Source organism: Gracilinanus agilis, chromosome 3 (assembly GCF_016433145.1).
Source record: "Gracilinanus agilis isolate LMUSP501 chromosome 3, AgileGrace, whole genome shotgun sequence".
In the NCBI taxonomy this organism is placed as follows: Eukaryota; Metazoa; Chordata; class Mammalia; order Didelphimorphia; family Didelphidae; genus Gracilinanus; species Gracilinanus agilis.
The window spans coordinates 522,889,281-522,902,206 of record NC_058132.1 but is presented as its reverse complement, the minus strand read 5'-3'; the positions used below and the strand labels follow the sequence as shown (position 1 = coordinate 522,902,206).

The window sequence follows — 12,926 nt, the reverse complement described above, 5'->3', positions numbered from 1 at the left end:
ACTGAACCCTGAATAAAGCAAAGAGTTTCAATAAATTGGGATCAGCAGGGAGAGCATGCCAGGAATGAGATGCAGTTTGTAAAAAGGCATAGCAGTGGAAGATTGAATGTTATGTACAGAGAATGGTAAGTAGGGCAGTTTGTCTGAAATTTAGTGTAGCAAAGGTGGTCAATAGGGGAAGTCTCTAAATGTTGAGGAGTTTGTATTTCATCCTAGAGAAAATTGGCATGTACTGAAGCTTCTTGGAGTGCAAAATGATATGGTTAGATCGATGCTTGTATGAAAGATGAATTGAGAAAAGAGAGAGGATGGATAGAGAACTTCATTAAGAGTCTAGTGCAATGGTCCAGGTGAAAGGTGACAATGGCTTGACCTTCAGTGATAGCTGTGAAAGTAGAGGGAAGAGGATAGATAAACATTATGGAGGTAGAAATGACAAGAGTTGGCAACGGATAGAAGATTGGGGCAAGAGAGTGGTGTTGAGTGAGAGTGAAGTGTTGAGGATGACTCTTGGATTACAATGCTGGATGACCAAAAAATGTCAGTGTCCTTAACAAAAAAATAGTGAAATTAGGGAAAAGAAATAAGTATGTAAAAAGAGGAAAGATAATGAGTGCCCTTTGGGCATTCCCAATTTGAGATATTTATGGAATGTCAAGCTGTAACTCAGGAGAGAAATGATGGCTGGCTATATAGACTTGGAAATCATCTATATTTATGAAGATAATTAGTTGATTTCATACTACATAAATATTTAAGCAATTGCATAATGAATTTTATCTATAGTAAGCTTAATATAGTAATAATAATAATACGAAATGAAATATCTGTTCCTTTCAAAGATATCATGACACAATACATAGAGAGTTGACTAATTTTGAGGATACTCTCTAGGTCCTCAGGCAAGTCATTTACCTCTTGATACTCACAGAAACTAAGATTATATATGTCAGAACAGTTGTAGTGGTAAAAAGAATTTCCATAACCTAATTTCCCTCTAACTAATGAAATCTAACTAATCAAATGAAACTAGCAACATACACCTTTAAACAATAACTCTCCTTTCCTTCTTCCCTCCAGATTTTTTAAACATTTCATTACAAAGATAATGAAAAGGTAGATGCCCAAGATACTTAATGGCTAATTAAAAACAACCAATACTACAAATATTTTGCCTAAAACAATAAAGAAGCCAGGATAAATTTATGTTGCAAATTTCATCTTCTCTTAGGCTGTCAGACTGCATTATGCATCAAATATGGCTGTTTAACAAAACACACACATTAGTAGGATGTATTCCACTTGTGGGAATATGCGTTAGTTTTCCCAAGTCCTCACAAAGTAGCCATCACACTGTTTTGCCCTTCCTAATCTTCTGCACTAGATCCAGTACTCAGTATTGATTCCAAGACAGAAAATGAGGGTTAAAAACAAAACAAAACATAAAAACCTCTTTTTATCTTGTTTAAACCTTGTTGTTTGCATGTTTTAACCAAATTAGATAGTGAGTTCCTATGAAGGAGAAATGCTTTTTAAAATTTTTTGGCTTTTTTTATTCTTAGTATTTAGCACAATGATTGGTGTGGAGTAATTGCTTAATAAACAATTGCTGATAGACCCATCCTCTTTTTCTTGTGTCTGTTTTTGGAACCAGTGTAAGATTTTATTTTTATCATTATTAAATTTCACCTTAGTAGACTTGACCCATTATTCTAGCCTGTCTAGTCCTGAGATTCCCATCTTTCATCCAGTAATATGAACAATCCCTGCCATCTTTATTTAATCTGCAAGTTTGGTAAATATGTCATTTATTCCTACTTCCAAAGTATAGATAAAAATGATAAACAAAATTGGGCCAAGTAAAATTGTTAGAGTGCTCCAGGATGGCATCAATCCAGTAATTAATTTTCCTTAGTGTTCCATCATTTAATAAGTTCCAAACTCATGTAACAGTACTCTTATCTAGCCCTCATCTTTATATCTTATCTACACTTATATCACGAATGTATGACATTCCTAAGGCTCTTTAGGTATCTTTGATTTCAGAGACAGCTACATAATTTATTTAATTGATATTACATATGTTAATTTTGCATAATATATGACCTATATATCCCATAATATGTTCTATATGTTCTAAGTGATCTATATTCAATTTTTAATCTATAATGAAAAAGGAGGGGAAAATTCTGCAATGGAAACAAACTGGGCAAGGAAATAAAACTCAAATTAAGATGTATAAGCTTTCATATATTACTTAACTTTTCTGTTTCTGTTTCCTCATTTTAATAACTAGGGATGATGAGAATTACATGACATAATTAAGGAGATTCCTTTGAGCTAATTTCTTTGTAAATTGTAAAATATGTGCAATAGATGATGATTGTAGTGGTGTAATGATCTAGGCAGTGTGTAAAATTTATTTTAATCTGCAAAAGAAAATACCAAATAGGCACTAGACCATTTCTATTCCAAAAAGTTGTTGATAATCACAGAAATCACAGAATAATAGAGTTATTTAAAAGGCAATAGACAGCATCTAGTTGTTGGGGTTGAATATGGATCATGGGTGCAATTGGGCATATAGTAAGGTTTTTTTTTTAAACCCTTGTACTTTGGTGTATTGTCTCATAGGTGGAAGATTGGTAAGGGTGGGCAATGGGGGTCAAGTGACTTGCCCAGGGTCACACAGCTGGGAAGTGGCTGATGCCGGGTTTGAACCTAGGACCTCCCGTCTCTAGGCCTGACTCTCACTCCACTGAGCTACCCAGCTGCCCCATATAGTAAGTTTTAAGAAGTATAAATAAAACTAACTGTCCAAGGACTACATAGAGTTTGTACCAAAAGCCTTAGTGCAGTGCAACTATAACCCTATTTATAGATGCACCAAAACTTTAGTGACACTTCATATAATTCTATGAGAAGCACATGTTTGCAGAGAACCTGATCAGAATAGAACCTAAGGAAGCATTACATATTGATAATGGTCTGCTTTGGAGTCAGGAAGAAAGGTTCAAGTCTTTCCTCTGAGAAGTTCTGCTTATGTGAACTTGGGCGAAGTATGTAACTTTGGATCTTTGTGTAACCATTTAAAAATAATGGAATTGGATGAGATGGCCTTAAAGAGAGCCTTCCAGCTCTAATCCTATGTTATTTCCTATCTTTTACAACAGAGAAAGAGAGCCTAATAATTGTTTGTGAAACTATTGGATCTAGTTGTTCTTTGAAAAATTTACATAGAGATATAAAAGCCAACCAACATTAAACATTTCAATGAAATGTTGCTATGTTATTGCATTTCTGCATCCTTGTAGTAAATAGATGTTGGCCTTATAATTAGTTAAGCTATAATTTGATACTTAAGGGCCATTTTGAAAAATGTCACAGTGCTTTAATTTTCTGTCACATCACTTGACATTTTTAGAAATAATTTGCATTTCCTTCCCTGAGTCATTGCAAAACAATAAAAAAAATAATTTGATTTTTCCTTCTAAAAAACTATTCAACTATTCTATTATGGTTTCTAGCTAAAGCACAGTAGAATTTCTTAAATTAAAAATTAGGAGAAAGACTAATAAAATAAAAAGCTTCTCCATGAGTTATGGTGACAGAAGACAGAGAAGGCCATCTGCCCCTGAAATGTGATGAAGTCATGATTATCAAAAAACAGTTTAATTCTCACTACCAGTACAGGCTGCCTTTGGAGACACATGAATTTTTAAAAAACAAAGCTAGTAAGGAATATCTCTTCTTTAATTGGACATGTGTCTAAGAGAAATAAAACATTCAGAACTGATATTGCCTGAATATTTATTCATGAACAAGATATGAAAAATGTCCATGAACCAGCTCAAAGTGGTAAAGAGCCATCTTGATTAATAATATAAAGCCAAATTAAGCATTTAAAATCAAATTATATAGCACAATATCCTGCTTCTGAAAAATAAACTTGTCACCAACAGTAATATTTTCTCTTCATTGCAGGAATATCTCTTTCCACTGAAATATATTTCATAGGTAATCTACTCAAATATATCTCATAGTAGACTAAACAGTAACTACATAACCTTTGTCTTAAAAACAATGAATCCAAAAAAATCCTGTAATAAATCCTTATTTTGAATTAAAGAGGTAAAAATATTTAGTCTTTTAAATGTCATTAAGTAACAGAAAGAGTCATCAGTATCCACTAGTCAGAGCCCCATAAGACTTGAGTTCTTGTCTTATCAGGGCTATTAAATCCATATATAGCCTTTAGCAAGTCATTTAACTTCCAGAGGGTTCCATTTCTTCCTCTTAAAATTAAACCTGTCAAACTGAAATCAGGCTGCACCATGACTTGGAAAATCAAAACTTTACTTTATTAATGCTGTACCCTATTTTTATTTATTTTATTAAGCATTTGCCAATTACATTTTAATCTAGTTTGCCCACACTGGAAAGTTTTATAGGCTGCAAGTTTGATATGTCCAGACTTTAGACAACAGTATCTCTAATGCTGTTTTTAGCTCTGACTCTTATTTGCCATTTTATTTTGCAACACAAAGAACTGGCTAAAAGTATTCTTTTGTCTCATATTCTGTAATATGTTCTCTTGCATCTGAGCTCAGTTTTAACCTACAGAGAAATTTTTACTTAACTAAATACTAGTACAATCTTAATTCTACTGGTGAAATCACATCAGTACAAGGATATCACTGCTACTTGACCTCAAACTGAACAAAAAGGTTGACTCCAAATCACCAAAAAAAACAAAACAAACAAAAAAAAAAACCTGTTGCAATCACTTTCTTTAAGGTATAATAGGAGTTGGTCCCTCCCTACAGCCTCAAGTACCTGGGATGTGTTCTTCCAGGTCTGTGGCAGGCACTGGAGCAGTGTTCTTAAGAGGCTCAAATTGCAGGGAAGAATATGAACAAAGAATACCTGCTTATGGTAGGATTGGCTGAATTTTGCAAGGCATCAGCAAATCTGGGTTTAAGTGAAAAGAACCAGGTGCTGAAAAGTAGCCACCATGTCACTGAACAGACTTTTTTTTTAACCCTTACCTTCTGTCTTAGAATCAATACTATGTATTGGTTCCAAGGCAGAAGAATGGTAAAGGCTAGTGTCCGAAGTCAGATTTTATCCAAGATCTTTCATCTTTAGGCATATTTCTCTATCCAGCTGCCCAATAGACCATTTCTAAGACTGGAACACTGAGGGTGATAGTTCTTCAAATTCATATAGGATGTCTATCTTCTCAAACCATCATGGGGAAATTGCACTGTCATCTTCAGGGATGTTGGCATGCTGCTGAATGGCTACTGCTCCTATGACCTCCAGACTTGTGGTTTCAACTTCATCAGAATCATGGAAGACATTTCAAAATTCCTAAAGCAGAGCATCATCCTACTACTGCATGCCTATGTTTGGAAGCCCAAAGGAGTAGATCCTTATCCTGAGCAATGGAAAGAAATAGCATTCCCTGGTAAAGGAAAAGAAATTCTTTGCCAGTGGAGATGACCACAAGGATCCCCTAGGCTATTTACCACTTTATTGATTCAGGCATTAATATCTCTTTCTGTTTGCTTGTAGGGTGAATATGTGGGAGTCTTTACTATGGTTTGTAGAGACAATGATGTATTCAAAAATGTAGTTGAAAATTCTGATTCATCCCGTGTATTATTCCAAACTCTTTTCCAAATTACCTCTATGATCTTGAATATCTCTGATAAGAAGAGTCGATGGTTGCAATTGGTAACTGGCCTGGTGGATTTTATCATACCCATGAAGACTCAGCTGGTTTCCAAACTCAAGAAAGAGGACTCTTTCCACAATTGGAAGTCCATCACTAACCAGAGTAGCATGTTTTATTTCAGTCCTGAGACCTGAGCAGGTAGAATAGCTGACCAAAGAATTCTCCATCTATATGACAAAAGAAAATGGGATTTCCATAGCAGGGGTCACATCTGGCAATGGAGGGTACTTTGCCCATATCATTCACCAAATGACCCAAATAACTCTCTCTGGTGAGATGGAGATTAGACAAACTTCCCATCTACAGATTCTGCTGTCCAAGACTCAAAAAGTTCATTGGGCTGGCAAGGATAGGAATGGGTTTAAGAGTGTCTTTCAATCACAGTGCTTAATGCTTAGCCATTGAAAGAATCTCAGAAAAAGGCCTATGGGTAGGGTAAAGCCATTTGAAACTAGTGTTTGGAGGTTTGTGAGCCTAACTCAAATTCCCTAATCCCATTCTCCATAACTTTCCCCCAAAATTTTATGTTTACAGTATTGATTAAAAATCTCACACTAAAATCATAATTTCTTTCCCTCATTCCATCCCCTGATCTTAGATCTCCTGGCATTACAAGGTTGTTCAAAATCTTTAAGCAAGGGAACAAATATTATTTAGCCCACATAACAGAAGTCTCTGCAATGATAAAAAGCTTTGCAGAAGTCTTGCCCAGTCTTAAATTCTCTCTTTTTTAGCCTCTCATGACTGATGGGACACCTTGGATTGAAAAGCTTGTTACTGAAACTTATAGATGCTGCTATTTTGTGTGACAACGGGAGTGTTTAAGGTCTTTTCCTTACTTTTCTTGGCTTTGAAGAAAAAACAGAAAAGAGAAAGTGGCTCTCACCCATTAGACATATAAGATCTTTCTAACTCCTCCCCCTTTTTTATTACTGTCCTTTCCCTTTGACTCAAAGTCCTAAATCTTCTCTAGTCCCTCTCCCTCTTTCTCCCTTAACTAACCTTGAGACTCTTTCTATACAGACTCATATATTTTGAGAATTAAGTAAAAATGTAATTTAAGAAATAAGCATATTCTGTCCTCACCTTTCTTGGCAAAGGATGGAGGAGGAGAAATCAGTAAAATGACTGGACTTTAATATCATTGTAAAGTTTTTAATCTTTCCCCTTTTTGCCATCACACAGCCAGACCTCTTCAATATAGTTGTACAATAAATAACCAGTCTCATGAAAAGTATGTATAGGCCTCTAGTCAATTCTAGGAGATAAGTATTTTGAGCTGTGGTTGTAAGCTTCTCTCTGTTGCTAGCTTAAACCTTGAAAAGATCACTCTGTAATGTAACCATGTAGGCCTTTTCACAGCCTGGTTTCTCTGTTATAATAAAATTATTGTACCCTGGGAAACAAATGATAAAAAACGAATAATAAATGATAAAAGATGTACAGTAATAATAAAGAAATAGCCAAAAAGTTTCCTTTAGATCTAAAATATTTAGTTAGAAATTTTTTAACTGTGCTAAATTTTAAATGGAAAAGAACTCTAGGGAAGTTATTCTTGTGTTTTCAAGGTCTAGCAGGGAGAAGTGGGAAAGTTCATTGGATTTTGGACAAAGAAGACCTATATTTGAGGCTTGGCTGTTCTAAAAATGTTCTTCACTTCTAGTGGACTTTAAAGTTTCCTCATCTGTAGAAGAAGAAAGTTGAAAGACAGTTTTTGAAAGGTCCTATCTGACTCTAATATTTCTAGTTCTAATCTTCTCTAAGCAGATGGTGACTAAGAGGGAGAAGTAAATAAAAATTTACTATTTACATGATGGGAAGTAGCAACTCAAAGATCATCCAGAGGTAAAGTAGCTGCTTGCAATTTTTATTCATGTTGAACTCAGCAGGGCACTGATTTTTGCTTTAGTATCCACCATTACTTTGTATCTTCTATATCTAGTCTGACCATCTAACATTACTCTACTAAAGTACTAATTCTGGAATCCTCTGTGCTTTCTAATTCACCTTAAAATAGTTTATAAATATGTGCTATCATCACCATCATTATTCAGTTATTAAACATTTAGTAAGTACCTACTATGTGCCAGCCACAGTGCTGGAAATACCAAAAAAAAAAAAAGATAGTCCTTGGTTTCAAGGAATTTATAGTCTAATGAAGGAGACAATATGTAAACAATTATAAACAAACAAGCTATATACATGATAAATTGGAAATAAACATAATGAGGTCACTAGAATTAAAGGAGGTTGAGAAGTGATTCCTATAGAAGGTAAGGTTTTCCTGAGGACTTCAACAAATTCAGGAAAACCTGGAGGCTAAGATAAGGAGAGATCTCCAGGGATAGGGAAATGGCCTGGAGTCAAGATATGGAGTTTCCCTTTGAGAAACAGCAAGGAGATCAGTGCCATAAAATATAGGAGTCAGTCAGTCTCTCTCTCTCTCTCTCTCTCTCTCTCTCTCTCTCTCTTTTTTTCCCTCTCCCTGTCTCTCTCTCTCTTTCTCCTCCCCTCTGTGTGTGTGTGTGTGTGTGTGTGTGTGTGTGTGTGTTTGGTGATATAAAAACAAAAGATATCCATAAAAATTTATTTAAAAAATAAAATACGTATTTATGTCAGAATTGTCATGAGAAATGTTTGCTGAATTGAGCCCAATGCCACAGAAAGGCTAAGCACTAGGCCAGCAAGGGCAATACCTGTTTTAAAGAAACAGCTCTTATTTCTTCCTCAATTGTCCAAATGTCTCCTTAAGGAACTTGCAATAACCCCATCTCTTATTGTACCAGAAAGGAAAATGGGATTTGGAAAATAGTTGCTATAGATTCTTGCAGTTCTATCTCATATGGAGACTCTTAAAACATTTTTTTTACTTTTCCCAGACCTCCCAAAGTGGCAATGTTCTATCTCTTTCCCACATGAGGAATAGTAATTTTCAAGTCAAAAAGATTCCACTTTTCTTGGTGGTAGCAGGTTGAAAAAATGATTTAAAATATATATACATATATATATTACTGGGTTGAAGAAGGGGAAAGAGCAACTCAAAAATTCCAAATATGAGGAATATAATTATTAAGTCAGGAGAACATGTCATCTATAAATAATTTAATTTGTTGTTCACCAAAGGGCAGTGAGAAAGGCACATTGTGGTATGGCAGTAAAAGATTAAATGCCTGAGGAAACAAAAGTTTTAACTTTTGAACATTTCAATTTATTAAGAAATTTAGACTAACTGCCTAACAAATTGGAAGCACTACTCTTTCTCAGTTTACCTTTGGATCCTGAATAGAGAGGGAGACAGTTTTTTTAAATACATTAAAAATGCTCAAATCAAACCAACTAATTAAGAGAAAACAATGCAAAATTAGATAATATAATCTCTAATTGGATGAAAAATTTGAGACATTCCAAGTCTGGAAGGAAAGAGTGAAGAGGCTGCAATTCCTGATTTAGAAAAAAAAGAGGTATGTCCCTTTGGTATTCCTCAGCAGATCTATATAAGTTACAGTAACTACCGATGAGGAATTAGACAGGATATCATGAGAGAAGTATGGCTGGAAAAGGAAAGGGAATGATTACATAAAAAGAGACAAAAGGTAATCAATGAAATGTTTATATGATCACTAGTATTAATTTAATATGAAGACACCTAGAAAAAGGCATCTAGTGTATTGGTTCATTTTCTCTAGGGCAAATATAGCTGAATGTGGATGAAAGTCACACAAGAAAAAGATGTGAATTGATTACCATCTTAGCAATTGGAGGGAATATCAGAATCATTGATATCAGGATGCCCTGAAATATCAATGATATAAACACAATTAAGAGTAATATTTCAATTCTGAGACTATTTGTGTGATCTTGGACTAGTTATTTAACGTCCTTAAGCCTCATTTATAATACTTTATATTTTTATATATATATATAAATTGGGAGGTTGGGCTCAATGAGCTCCATTGTCCCTTATATCTCTTTTCTTCTCCAATTTAAGCATGACCTGAGAGCTGGAGATATCTTGATTTTTCATTTGTACTCCTAGCACTCAGCAGTTCTTGACACATAGTAAATACTTAATGAATGTTTTTTCATCGTTTATTACTAGGATTTTTTTTCCCTTTAGACATTAAACTCCATAGAGTTCTCTGTAATGTCATGGCCATTCAGCCAAATGAACGACTGTACAACAGATTTTTTAATCCATTTGATTAAAAGCCATTCCACTAGCACTTGTGGCATGCTATACTAAGCAAAAATTAAGCAAACAAACATGGAAAAATCAACTTAGGCAGTACCAAATCATGATCATTCTCCTGTGTACTGAATAAAACAAAGTGAAGTTTAATGTGAACTTAGATCTTTTGTAAAAAGCACAGAGCCAAACACATAGTAGCAACTTTATGTTTTTTTCCCCTTTACCTCCCCCATTCCCTTATCAGGTAATAAATCAAACATGTGTTTTTCATATGCATACATATGTACACACATATATACATACATGCACACACAAGTAAATAAATACACATTTACAAAAAGAGGACATAAAAAGAGTTATTAAAAAAATCTGCCAGGTAAATAAAGAGCAAATATAAATTTTAAGTGGAATGAAGTAAGGGAATTTAATGTTTTCTTTCTAAAGATAGTCTCAAACTATAAGTATTTTGATGTAGTACTTAAAAAAGGAAAGAAAGTGAGCATATATTTTTTGGTATGCGTTAGTCAACTCCAAAGGAAATCCCATTATTACTGGAAAAGAATGAATCTGTAGAAAGAATCTATTATATTCATGTGCACCTGCCTCAAACTAAACTACTGCTGTGCTAAGAAAATGTTTCAGGAATGTCAGGAATGCTTCACCAACTCTTCATTGAAAATGGCTTTTGAATTATAAAACAGTGCAGGCCACAATTAAGTTGAAGCATTTGGAAGAATATCAAGATATTGTCTGTTTGTCTTTATTTATTGATAGTTTATATTTCAAGATGATTTCCTAGTTTCTAAATTTTGTTTCTAAGGTTAAAAAAGAAATCTTTTCTGAACTCATTTATAACCCTTCATTTTCCACAGGCTGTCTTATCAGATTTATTCTATTATTCTTCCTTTACCACCTCCATGTATTTATTTGTGCAGCCAACATTCCTATTATATTCTTGTTATTGTGAGATATTAAACATTTGAATTTTTCCATCTTTCTTTCTTGCTTCTCTTCTTTCATCTTTTATTCATCTTCCTTCCTTCCCATATTTGACATGTCATTCTTTCTCCCTGCTTTCTCCCTCCTCCCCACTCTCACATAACAATAATTAGCTAATCATGGGGCACAGCCAAGATGGCAGAGTAGAAGCAGGGAATTCCCTAGCTCTCTCAAAATTTCCCTATAAACAACATTAAAATAATGTCTCAAAACAAATTGTGAAGTGGCAAAACCAACAAAAAGACAACATGAGGCAATTTTCAATCTTAAGACAATTGAAAATTGGACAGTAATGATCTGTTTCTCTTTGTTGAGAGTGGAGTAGAGTCCAGTCCATGGCACACTCAGTACAAACCAGTAGCAGGTCTTTGAGAAGACTGAATCAGCAGCAGGTGGTAGCTTCCAGAGCTCTGAGCCCACAGGCAGTAAAAGGTTCAGAAAACTGGTTAGAAGAAGATTACAGCAACCTGAAGCTAGCTCTAGGGGCAATACTCTGACTGTGCTGAAATAACCCATACTTTTGGGCAACTATGTTGCCCATACTTGATTCTTGGTCACAGTCTCAAGATGAGGAGGAGGAAGAGCAAGAAAGGTCCTAGGTCATTGTTCTAAGGTAGAAAGGAATGTTTATGTTCATTCACAGACCAGAGCACAGACCTCACTGATCATACCTCTTCTAAGATCACATTGCCTTAGAAAAACTGAAACTTGTAGTTGCCCAGAACTAACTTTGAAAGAAGCAGTACAAAAAAACTTGAACTTTCAGAGAGTGCCCCGCCTCCTCAGGAAAGAGAATCCAACTTTAATAAAGTCAAAAGGCTGGAAACAACTTTTTTAAAAAATCAACAAATGAACCTGACCATTAAATGTTAGTATGGTGACAGGGAAAAACAAAGCACAAACTCAAAAGATAATGAGATCAAAACAGCTACATGCAAAACCTCAAAGAAAAATATTGATTGGTCTCAGGCCCTGGAAGAGCTCAAAAAAGATTTTTAAAATGAAATAAGAAAGGGAGAGATAAAAATAAGGGAAAAGAAATGAAAGCAATATAAGAAAGAATTAAATGCTTGGTGAAGGAGGCACAACAAATACTGGAGAAAATGACACCTTAAAAAACAGAATAGACGAAAGGGTAAAAGGTACAAAAATCAATCAATGACAGGAATTTCTTAAATAGCAAAATTGGACAAATGGAAAAAGATATATAAAGATTCACCAGAGGGAAGAATATATTAAAAAGTAGAACTGGCCAAATTAAAAAATCTCATTAAAGAAATTTCTTAAAATTTGCATTTGAAATGACTCCATCAGACATCAAGAAATAAAACAAAATCGAAGTATTGAAAAAAAGTAGAAGAAATGTAAAATATCTCAATGGAAAAATAACTGACTTAGAAAATAGATCCAAAAAAGCTAATTTAAGAATATTGTCCTACCTAAAAACCAAGAGAAAAGGGCCCAGACATATTATCAGAAATAATCAAGGAAAGTTCATATTCTAGAACAAGAGGGTGAGATAGAAATTGAAAAACATCCATTGATCACCTCCTAAAAGAAATCTCCAAATGAAAACTACCAGAAATATTATAGCCAAATTCTAGAGCTCCCATGCCAAGGAGAAAATACTAAAAACATCCAGAAGGAAATAATTTAAATTTTGTGGAGCCACAATCGAGGTCACATATAACTTAGAAACTTCTACATGAAAGGATCAGATATGATAGTCCAGAGGGCATAGTGGCTAGAATTACAACCAAGAATCATCTATGCAGGGAAACTGAGTATAATCCTTCAGGGAAGAAAACTGATATTTAATTAAAAAGAGGACTTTTAAGAATTCCTGGAAGAAAGATCAGAGCTGAAAGGAAAATCTGATTCTTAATTACAAGACTTAAGAGAAGCATAAAATGGTAAGTAGGAAAGGGAAGCAAAAAGGATTCAATAAAATTAAACTGTTTAAATTCCTATGTGGGAATGCTTGTAACTCTTAAGAAC

The 12,926-nt window shown here is 34.4% G+C and overlaps 1 protein-coding gene and 1 pseudogene across 2 annotated transcripts in view; one reads left to right on the top strand and one right to left on the bottom strand.

Moving 5' to 3' along the window:
- The window catches only part of NALCN (sodium leak channel, non-selective), a 483,341-nt gene that overhangs the window by 296,144 nt on the left and 174,271 nt on the right, over window positions 1-12,926 (bottom strand). The gene's annotated exons all lie outside the window — the stretch shown is intronic.
- On the top strand, window positions 342-11,425 carry LOC123239181 (annotated as a pseudogene).